Genomic DNA, 9,211 nt, shown 5'->3' on the forward strand with positions numbered 1-9,211 from the left:
TTGCTACTGAAGCTTTCATATTAAAATTTTCACAAAGTAGAAAGAAACTATAATTATAGAAAAAGTCAACTTAACACAAACTGTTGTTGTAGTGTTTTATTTAAATACTGATGTATTTGTGTGTGTGTGTGTGTGTGTGTGTGTGTGTGTGTGTGTGTGTGTGTGAGAGAGAGAGAGAGAGAGAGAGAGAGAGAGAGAGAGAGAGAGAGAGCATGATTTGGCATAACCAGCTGGTAGCTGGCCTGAGAGCATCCCAGATGTTCTCCTGTGTCTGCCTTTGACCTAGTTATGGGAGTGGTGAGATTGCAGATGCACACATCTGACTTTGCTGTGGGAGTGGTGAGGTTGCAGATGCACACCAGCATTTGACCTCACTGAGGGAGTGGTGAGTTTTCAGATGCACACCAGCACATCTGACTTTTTGCAGGGGTTCCTTCCAAGGATCAAAGTCAGGCCATTAAGCTTGTGCAGTTTGTGATTTTACTTGGTGAGCCATTTCTGTTGCTCGTAATGTGGTATTTAAGAAGACTTGAAATCCTAATTTGATAGTTTTGAGCTACCCAGGACCTTTGTGCAATTTTAAATATGTTATTTCTCTTTTCCCTCATTCTTGACTTTCCTGTACATGGACAGAGACGAATGCGAGTAAAACAAAGTGTTACAGGAAAAAATAGTGTGTGGAATAAATGAGGGATAGTAAGCTTAAAAGAGCTTATATTCCAATATTTGGTCTAACACAGAGTAATGTGACATTAAGTAAGTCACTAGCCTTTGTAAGTCTATATTTTTCTAACTTTTCAAACAGAGAAGTTAAAGATCGAAATTGTTTTAATGAATTAATTCTATGAAAGACGGTCTTAACCTACTACCAATAATATGTAGGTCACTCACTAAATATCAGTGGATCTTGGTTCCAATAAAGATATACAGATCTTGTCATTTTGCAGAAGTCACAGTTTTTAAAGTTCTGAACCATCTGAGTAAAATCCTTCCAGCCTGTGGTAGTTATTGACTGTTAAGACAAAATTTTGCCAACTTGTTTATTTAATCTTGAACTCTCTCTGTATCCCAGGATGGCCCTGAGATTGAAATCTTCCTTCATAAGTCTCTAGAATATCTGGGATCATAGGCTTGACAACCAGGTACTGGCATTCCTTATATTTTGACCATTACATAGAGCACACACGTGCGCACACACACATACACACACACCCCTGACATTTTATACATGACATGACATTCATTAAAAAATTGTATGCTTATTGCTGCATAAAAGATGTTAGTATTACATGAGTGCCAGCCCTCTTTTATTTAAATTAACTTAAAAATAAAAGTAAATAAAGTAAGGCAGATGTGTTGAAGATTGAAATAGATAATGGCCTGCATCAATTGTGGAAAATAGTACCAATTGTATTAATTTCATTTAGTTATTTGTACCAATGGATTTGATCACCCACTAGAAGGCTCATAATCAGTCTGCTAATATTACTTTTATGTTTTCATTCTCACTCAGACACTTGGAAAGTATCAAAGCCTGAACTAAGAAATCTGAATAATTTCAAAGAACTTGGGCAGCTAATTTAATTCTAGGAGTCCTTAAGATGCTCATTAATGCTGCAAGCAGAAACAAAAATGTTCAATATTCATATTTTATGCAAAATAAATTTGTCTCCGTGGAAATATATCAAGGACAATACTTCTGAATTGTTGTGATCAGCAATAAGACATTCTGAAGAAGTAATGGCAGGCAAAACCCTCAAGTTATTTGATTCTTTCAATAGCCACCCCCATATGCAATTAAAGGAGAAAGGATGGTGGGATACTCAAAAATGAGTGAACTATGTTATACTTTAAAGAAATCACTAATTCTCTTTCCATTCTGCTGTCATGGTAGACAAATGTACACATTCATACTTGTCTCCCCATTGGTTCTTGTCAACTTAAAAAATAGAGTCACTTGGGAATACCTTCATCTGAGAATATTTTCAGGTCGGTCTGGTCTGGGAGTGTGTCTGTGGATGCTACTATCATTGGGCAGCATGAGCCAGTAAGTGAGCTAGCAAGCAACATTACCATGGTTTCAACTTCTGTTTCTGCTTGCTGTGCTGGAGAACTGTCTGGACCTGGCTTCTCTAAAACATTTGTAATCTGTCTACATGGTGCAGCTTGACCTTAGAACAACATGGCCACTGGGAACTTTACCTTTTGCTGAATGCCTTTGGAAAGGATATTGCAGAATTTAAAGTAAAATTTGACTTTGTTACCAGAACAAAAAGGAGGCTTTCCAGTTTTAAGTGAGCTCTGTCCTATTCACTCAGTGTTCTCTGTGCAGATTGTTTTCTTGTGGGAAAATCTCATCTTTTTTCATTGTTCCTGGGCATTTACATCTGTCATTACACCCACTTTTACCCACTGATGACATAGATAGACTTCTTTATTGTAGGTGGCATTGATATATCACCTCCTTTGATTAAAATATAATTGTGATTATCTTAACAGTCTTTTCTTTGTGCTTTAATTTTTTGGAATTTATAAGAGTGGAGGGCTATTTTTTTTTTTAATTGTGTGGTTGTTTCCTTACTGTCTGTTCTCATCCTTCCACAAAGTAGAAACACCAAGAATTCAGCAATACTACCCATCATGTTTACCAGGAATAGAACACTAGATGTCAAATAAACCAGATTGATGCCTTTCAGCCCTTACTTGTGCTGCCTTCCATAACAATAAATTCTTATTTCTGCAGAGATCTGCCCTGAACACTTTGTTGGGTAGAGGAAATAGAATAATAAATACCAGTTTCCCTGAGCTCAGGCAGTAGAACAGGTTGACCTGTAGGGGGCAGTGCTGTCTGAAGCACCATGGTGCTCTGCTACAGGCAATCTCAGGATTTGCAAACTAATACTGTTTATTTTCACATTCCATGTCCTCTGATGGATGCACTAAAATACTTTCATTACTGTTTTAGCAATGTGTTATGCAATTACACTTTAGGAATGACACTTCTTATAAGAGATATCAGAGTTTTAGCCATGGCTGCATCAGAGTGCCTCTTAAATTAACTTGATGGCCTTTTCGAAATGACTTTTTGAAAAATTGTAGGTATTTTCATTTGGTCCCCACTTTCCCTTCACTTCCTTTAATCTGTAGTTTAAAAATGATTCTGGGATTTAATCAGATTTAGCAGTCAGTAATGCCACTGCCAAACAGTTAAACTCACTTTTAGAGAGCAGAAATAGATTTCAATTCCAAAAATGATTTCTCTTATGGTCATGCTCACACATTTTTGGCCTCCCATTTTCCCTATCCATCCATATCCCATATCCTCCCATCCTTTTCTGAACAACTTTTAAAGGGCTTGACCAAAGAGTTAACATAGTTAGTTCTGTTATCTCAGCACTGTTTCTTTTCCAGTCTACCTATCACCTGATAATGACTGTGTGGGTTGTGAATCACTATCTGCCACATCCATTCCTATGAGACATTCAGAGTACATTGCTAATATTTCAAGGTGAAACTGTGTTGCAACTCCAGGGAAGTTAGGAGAAACAAAACTTTTATTTTCCCATAAATTTCTATCTACTACTAATGACAGATTAAAAAGTACTTTTTCCTGTCTCTTTTTTTTTTCTTGTTTCATTCTGTAGACAGGAAATGTTTCTCCTTGTGATGACCAACACCATTAAGCAAATATGTGTATGAAGGTAAGTATTATGTAGTACAGGAAAACTTTGGAAGAAAATATAGTAATTGTTGTGCATATTTTATATATTTTCATGAGACAGTTTCTCACTACATAGCTTTAGCTGGGCTAAGACTCATCATCTTACTTCAGCTTGTTTTTGAGGTCATTGTCATTCTCTTTCCTCAAGATTCAAAATTCGAGATTACAGACATGTTCTACTAGTCCCATGCTTATCTATCTATCTATCTATCTATCTATCTATCTATCTATCTATCTATCTATCTATCTATCCATTTATCCATTCATATAACAATACATTAGGAATGCAAGACATTTACATATATTAATGTGTATATAGAAAAATGGTCTATCCACCTGTTAAGTCTTCTCACCTACTTTATGCCCCATTACGAAGAGATAGCTTTCCTTATCTTTCTACATCACCTCAAAGAATTACATGTAGAAGAAAACAAAGATAATTTAATTCTTTATTTTCTACTTCTATAAGTTTTCTTGATAATGTCATCAATACCAAATGTATATTTTAGAAGTATTTCATAGCAGTTTCTTATTCTAATTTATATCCAAGTAGTATTCTATAATGTGGCTATAACTCAGTTTGACAAATTTATATTTATGATTATTTAGGTGTTTTTAGACTTTTACTAGGAATATTAGTAGACTGTACTTCAATGACCACAGTTTTCAAAATTTATTTGGTATTTCAGCAACTATCTTTGCTTGTTGTGACCAGATATATTGCCACAACTTTAGCTGTTTGAAATTCATCAGTTATGTATTTTAAAGACTTCTGCAAAATATCATAAAAGATCTTGGATATTAAGATGCCATTTTGCTTGTCACACTAGTCTAGCCCTCCATAAGTCTAGAATTGAGTGTATTTTTGAAGTTTGTCTGTTACTATTTTTTTTTTTTGATATTGTGACACAGGGTTATTCTGTGTGGCTTTGTAGACTAGGCTGTCCTGGAACTCACAGAGATCCTCTTGCTTCTGCCTCCCTAGTGCTGGGAATAAAGGCATGCCATACCACTGCCTGGCTTCATCATTTTTTTAATTTAGTCTCTGTTACATTTCTTGTTTATTTATTTTGAGTTTTGGGGATTTTAAGTTAGATCCACCTCTTTACTACCAGGAAATGGAAATGTAATGTTATTGTCATGTATTACTGTACAACACTTTTCTTATTTTCTTGAGTAAAATATAAAACTTACTTGGAAGTACTATGTACAAAAATTTAGGTAAGAACACCCTCTTTCTACATCCAGATGACTAGCTGATTGCTCCTGTGGTAGGTGGTAGTTAGACAAAAACAAGTCACTTAACAGTTGAGCTCTCTCAGAATATTCTCATGTGACAGAAGAGATTCAAATCAAGCCACAGTGGATAAACAGGCTCATATCCCATATCCTGATGATTTCATCTCTTGAATTCGATGTTTATGTGAGGTGATTTCATAGATTCACTTTACTTCTCTAGAACTTCATGTCATGCTAGTTTGAGAGATAACACTGAAAAGAATAAAAGTTAACATTTTCTGAATTCTGTATACAGCAGGTTTCTTAATGCACTAGCATATTCCTAGGTTACAATGCCACATTGATCTTATACCACACAATCATTTGAGCATGAAAAAAAACTACATATGCTAAAAGAAGATAACAGTTAATACCAATTGATATTTGTTTTATTTTCTATAATTTCATATTACTGAAGCATTTTAATGAACATATTTGAGTGTATAAAGTAGAAGACAAAATACTGAAAAATAAACACTTTCATCAGGAGTATACATGTGACTCCTGCTAAAGAGAAAACAAAATAGGACAAATGAAGACATACAGAATATATTTTGGGTATTCTGATAGGTTTGCCTCTGTATAACACAGAGAAGTCCCATCATCATGTTTCTGCCACTGAACATACATATAAATCCTGTATAGAACTTGTTATATCTATATGAAGTCTTTGAAACAAAAAAATAACTTCTAAAAACATAACATTCAAACTATTCAGATCGTAGGTGATGCAGCATGTTTCTGCTGCTAAAGTTTTTTGCCAGACAAACAAGAGGGCTTCATTTTGGAGATTAAGAACCCTTGTAAAAAGTGTATGTGGAGGTGGCATGTTCCTTCAATAAGAAGGCAGAACACATGGATCCCAGGGCTTGCTGGCCAGCTAGTCTAGCAAAAACTAAGTTGCAGATATCTGGTGAGAGACTCTATTGTAAAAAAGTGATAATAAGGCAGAGCGTGTTAGAAGACGATACAGCCCCTGTTCTCCACATGGGCATGCATGAGCATGTAAGTCAGCACACACATTCACAAAAAAATAAAACAGTCATAATATAGCCTCAGATGTCAACCTTCAAAGAACCAGTTAGGATGGATAACAAATGCCTTTGCTGAGAAGACAAAATGATTAGCATTACCTGACAAAAGCTATAAGCAGCTAGTAGACTAAAATGTAATTGTGAGTGAATATGTTGAAATTAGTAGAAAGTACATACATAAAACATTAATAATAAAAATTAATGACTGAAGAAAGCTTGTGGATATATGTTTAAAACTTTTCTATTTTGTAAAAATGGAATTGTAGAGAATTAGGGAGATGAGGAATTTGTTGAGTAATATGATTGCTATGCTATGTAAGCAAGTTTTCACCTAGGTGAAAATCGTAGTGTGTCTTAGGTCTATAATCCAGTGCTGGGGTTTAAGGCAGACCAATCTATTGTGTTCATTGTCCAATCAGTGTTCTTCAGCTCTGGTGAAGAATCTTATCTAAAATATCCAGGTGGCCTATATTAAGGGAGTTTAGTTCAGTTTTATGCAGGTTCCCCATTTGTGAGACCAGAGTTGGTTGGGACAATATATGAGGCCACAGGTAGTGGGCTCAAGATCTAACATTAAAGAACAAACTGACTTAGTGGAGCCCATTCTACATGGAGAGATACCTTTCTCAGCCTGGACACAGGGGTGTGGCAGGTGGAGAGGTGCCTTGGTCCTGCCTCAACAAGATGATGGTATAGACTTAGTAGACTTCCTAGGGGAGGCCTTACCCTCTCCGAAGAGTAGATGCGAGGTGAGGGAAAGTGGGGGGAGCAGTAGGAGATGAGGGAGGGGGAACTGTGATTGGAATGTAAAAAATAAATTAATAAAAAAATCCAAGTGGAACTGTGGCAGCATGCACAGGGCCTCCATAGATCCAAGCCAGAAGGTATCTAGGCCTAATAATAGGAAGTGGACAGGTGCTCCCATTTCTAACCAAGAATTTATCTCTAACTGACAAATACCCACAAAGGAAAAATAAGTTCCTTCCAATGGAGTCTCGGTGGGTATGTCAAGCACATTTAAGGGCAGGCCCCATGACCAGCAAGAGATGGACAATGCAAAATGAACTCAATGGTATTTTTGTAGATTTCTTTTTGTTCTTTTTTTTTGTACAAATTACAAATCTGTTCCAAAACATACTTACATTAAATAAAATAAGCATTTCAGTAAGATCTACAGTGAATGCATTCTGGGAAGCTTCACATCTAGGCAGGGCCAACATTCGTGGAAGAAGCTAAGAGAATGTGCATCCAATCACAGTTTATAGCGGGATTCTTATTGCCAATCTGCCAGTCACACCGAACATGTCATTGCATCATTTGTGCAGGACACCGATTTTGTTGGGGGGAAGGGAAGCAAGCACTATCCTCAATGGTGAGTTCATTACAACTTCAGAAGAATCCCACAGCCTAGACAGCAGAGTTTCAGTAAACATGTTAAGAGACGCAGACAAGGCTCTCGAGTCCCAGACACATTTTCTTGCTGTATTGTGTAGTCAGGAGGATGGTCTTCTTCAGGACAACATGGTCGCAAGACTGGGACAATCCCAAGGGGCTGACAGGGAGTATGAGGATGGGGAGGAGGGCTACGTCGAGCTGTTTCACATCAGAGACAACTGTGACAGTCCTCAGGCCTGCAATCTCGCCTCTTATTCTCTGGCATAGTGTTTGATGTATTCATTCACTTTGTCACGGAAATCTTCCTTGTCTCGTAAATGATGTTCAGCAGCTTCAATATTCACTGGATCATCAAAATTCAAAAGATCAGTAAATAACGAGTTTAATCCCCAAACAGCATCCTTCAATGTCCTAGTGGGAGCCCAGCCAGTGCCATCAATTGAATGTTCGCATAGTAAACTTAGACATATTTCCCGTTTCCGTGATGTTGGGGTGCCAGATTTTAGTCAAGCGTTTCACCCTGGGTGGCACCATGTTGTAGGCATCAGGAACTTCAGTTTCAAACTGAAATTTTCCACCTCGGTAGTAACCCTCATCTGGACTTACAGTCAGCTGAAAGCAATGAAGCTTGTTTGGATCAGGAAAATGTACTTTACATGTACAGGGTAAATTAGCTTCAAGTTCTGCAACTTCTTTAACAAGCAACTTGTCTCTCATCGAAAACCTCCGAGTGGAGTCAGATGTGGAGACTGATGTCCGGGATCCTTTGATCCTCCGTCCTCCCGCTTCAGCTTGCTTGCCAGCGTTAACATTACTGCCACCTTTCTTCTGAGCACCGCGAGTCAGGCGGTGCCAACACCATGCTTGACCAGCGGCGGCAGCAGGACGCGACCCCACTCACCTCTTTTTGTTCTAATTGCTTTGCTTGAACATTTTTTTTATCATATTGGTCTTTGTTTTATATTATAATTTGTACATTATGTATAGATTTTGTGTTTTTGTATGTGTTTTGTTTTTTGTGTATGTCTCTGTATGTATGTGTATCATATGCTTTTCTTTTTAAATTTTGTTTTATTCTGTTTGGGGGGGGGCTTGTTTGTTGGAGATGGAGAGAGAGACAGAGAGAAGTAGGAAGAATTGAGGAGGAGATGAGAAAGTATGATCATAATTTATTGTATGAAAAATTATTTTTCAATTAAAATGAGTTAAAAATCTGAGAACAACTTAATAGTTATTTCTAACACACACTATTCTCTATTATGTGTGGGAAACAGAGAGCTGGACCTGGTAATTCTTGGCTATCCTTGGCCATTGCACAAATAAGTTCTTCTCACATCCCTGCAGAAGTGAAATGGGGAAAGCTACTGACTTATATCCCTCTGTGCTAGTCTTCCTTCAATAAAGATGGTGTACAGAAAACAAGTATGCTTTTTGTTGACCTCTGACAAACACATACACAAAGAGAAATTTAAGTTTTGTTTAAGTTAGTACTTATAACACTTTTTTGAGGAAGGGGGTCCTTTTTATTTTATTAGGAGAAAGAAGTTACACAGAAAGTTTTCTTTGATTACTTTGTTTTTGTTTTTCTGTGTTGCCTTGTATTCAAAGCTGAAGGCAGATTACACTATTGGGTGCATCATATCTTTGTAATTGAAAACAAGGAGGGAGGACTGATGAGCAAAGGGGTCCATACAGGCTGGTGAAACCCACAGAAACAGCTGACCTGAACAAGGGAAAACTCTTGGTTCCCAGACTGATAGCTGGGAAACCAGGATGGGACAGA

General features: G+C 37.2%; 1 pseudogene; it reads right to left on the minus strand.

Annotated features, from left to right (window-relative positions):
* Positions 1 to 7,679: 7,679 nt before the first annotated feature.
* Positions 7,680 to 8,240, minus strand: LOC100763882 (annotated as a pseudogene).
* Between the last annotated feature and the right edge of the window lie 971 nt (positions 8,241 to 9,211).

The sequence above is a fragment of the Cricetulus griseus genome, chromosome 2 (assembly GCF_003668045.3).
Source record: "Cricetulus griseus strain 17A/GY chromosome 2, alternate assembly CriGri-PICRH-1.0, whole genome shotgun sequence".
In the NCBI taxonomy this organism is placed as follows: Eukaryota; Metazoa; Chordata; class Mammalia; order Rodentia; family Cricetidae; genus Cricetulus; species Cricetulus griseus.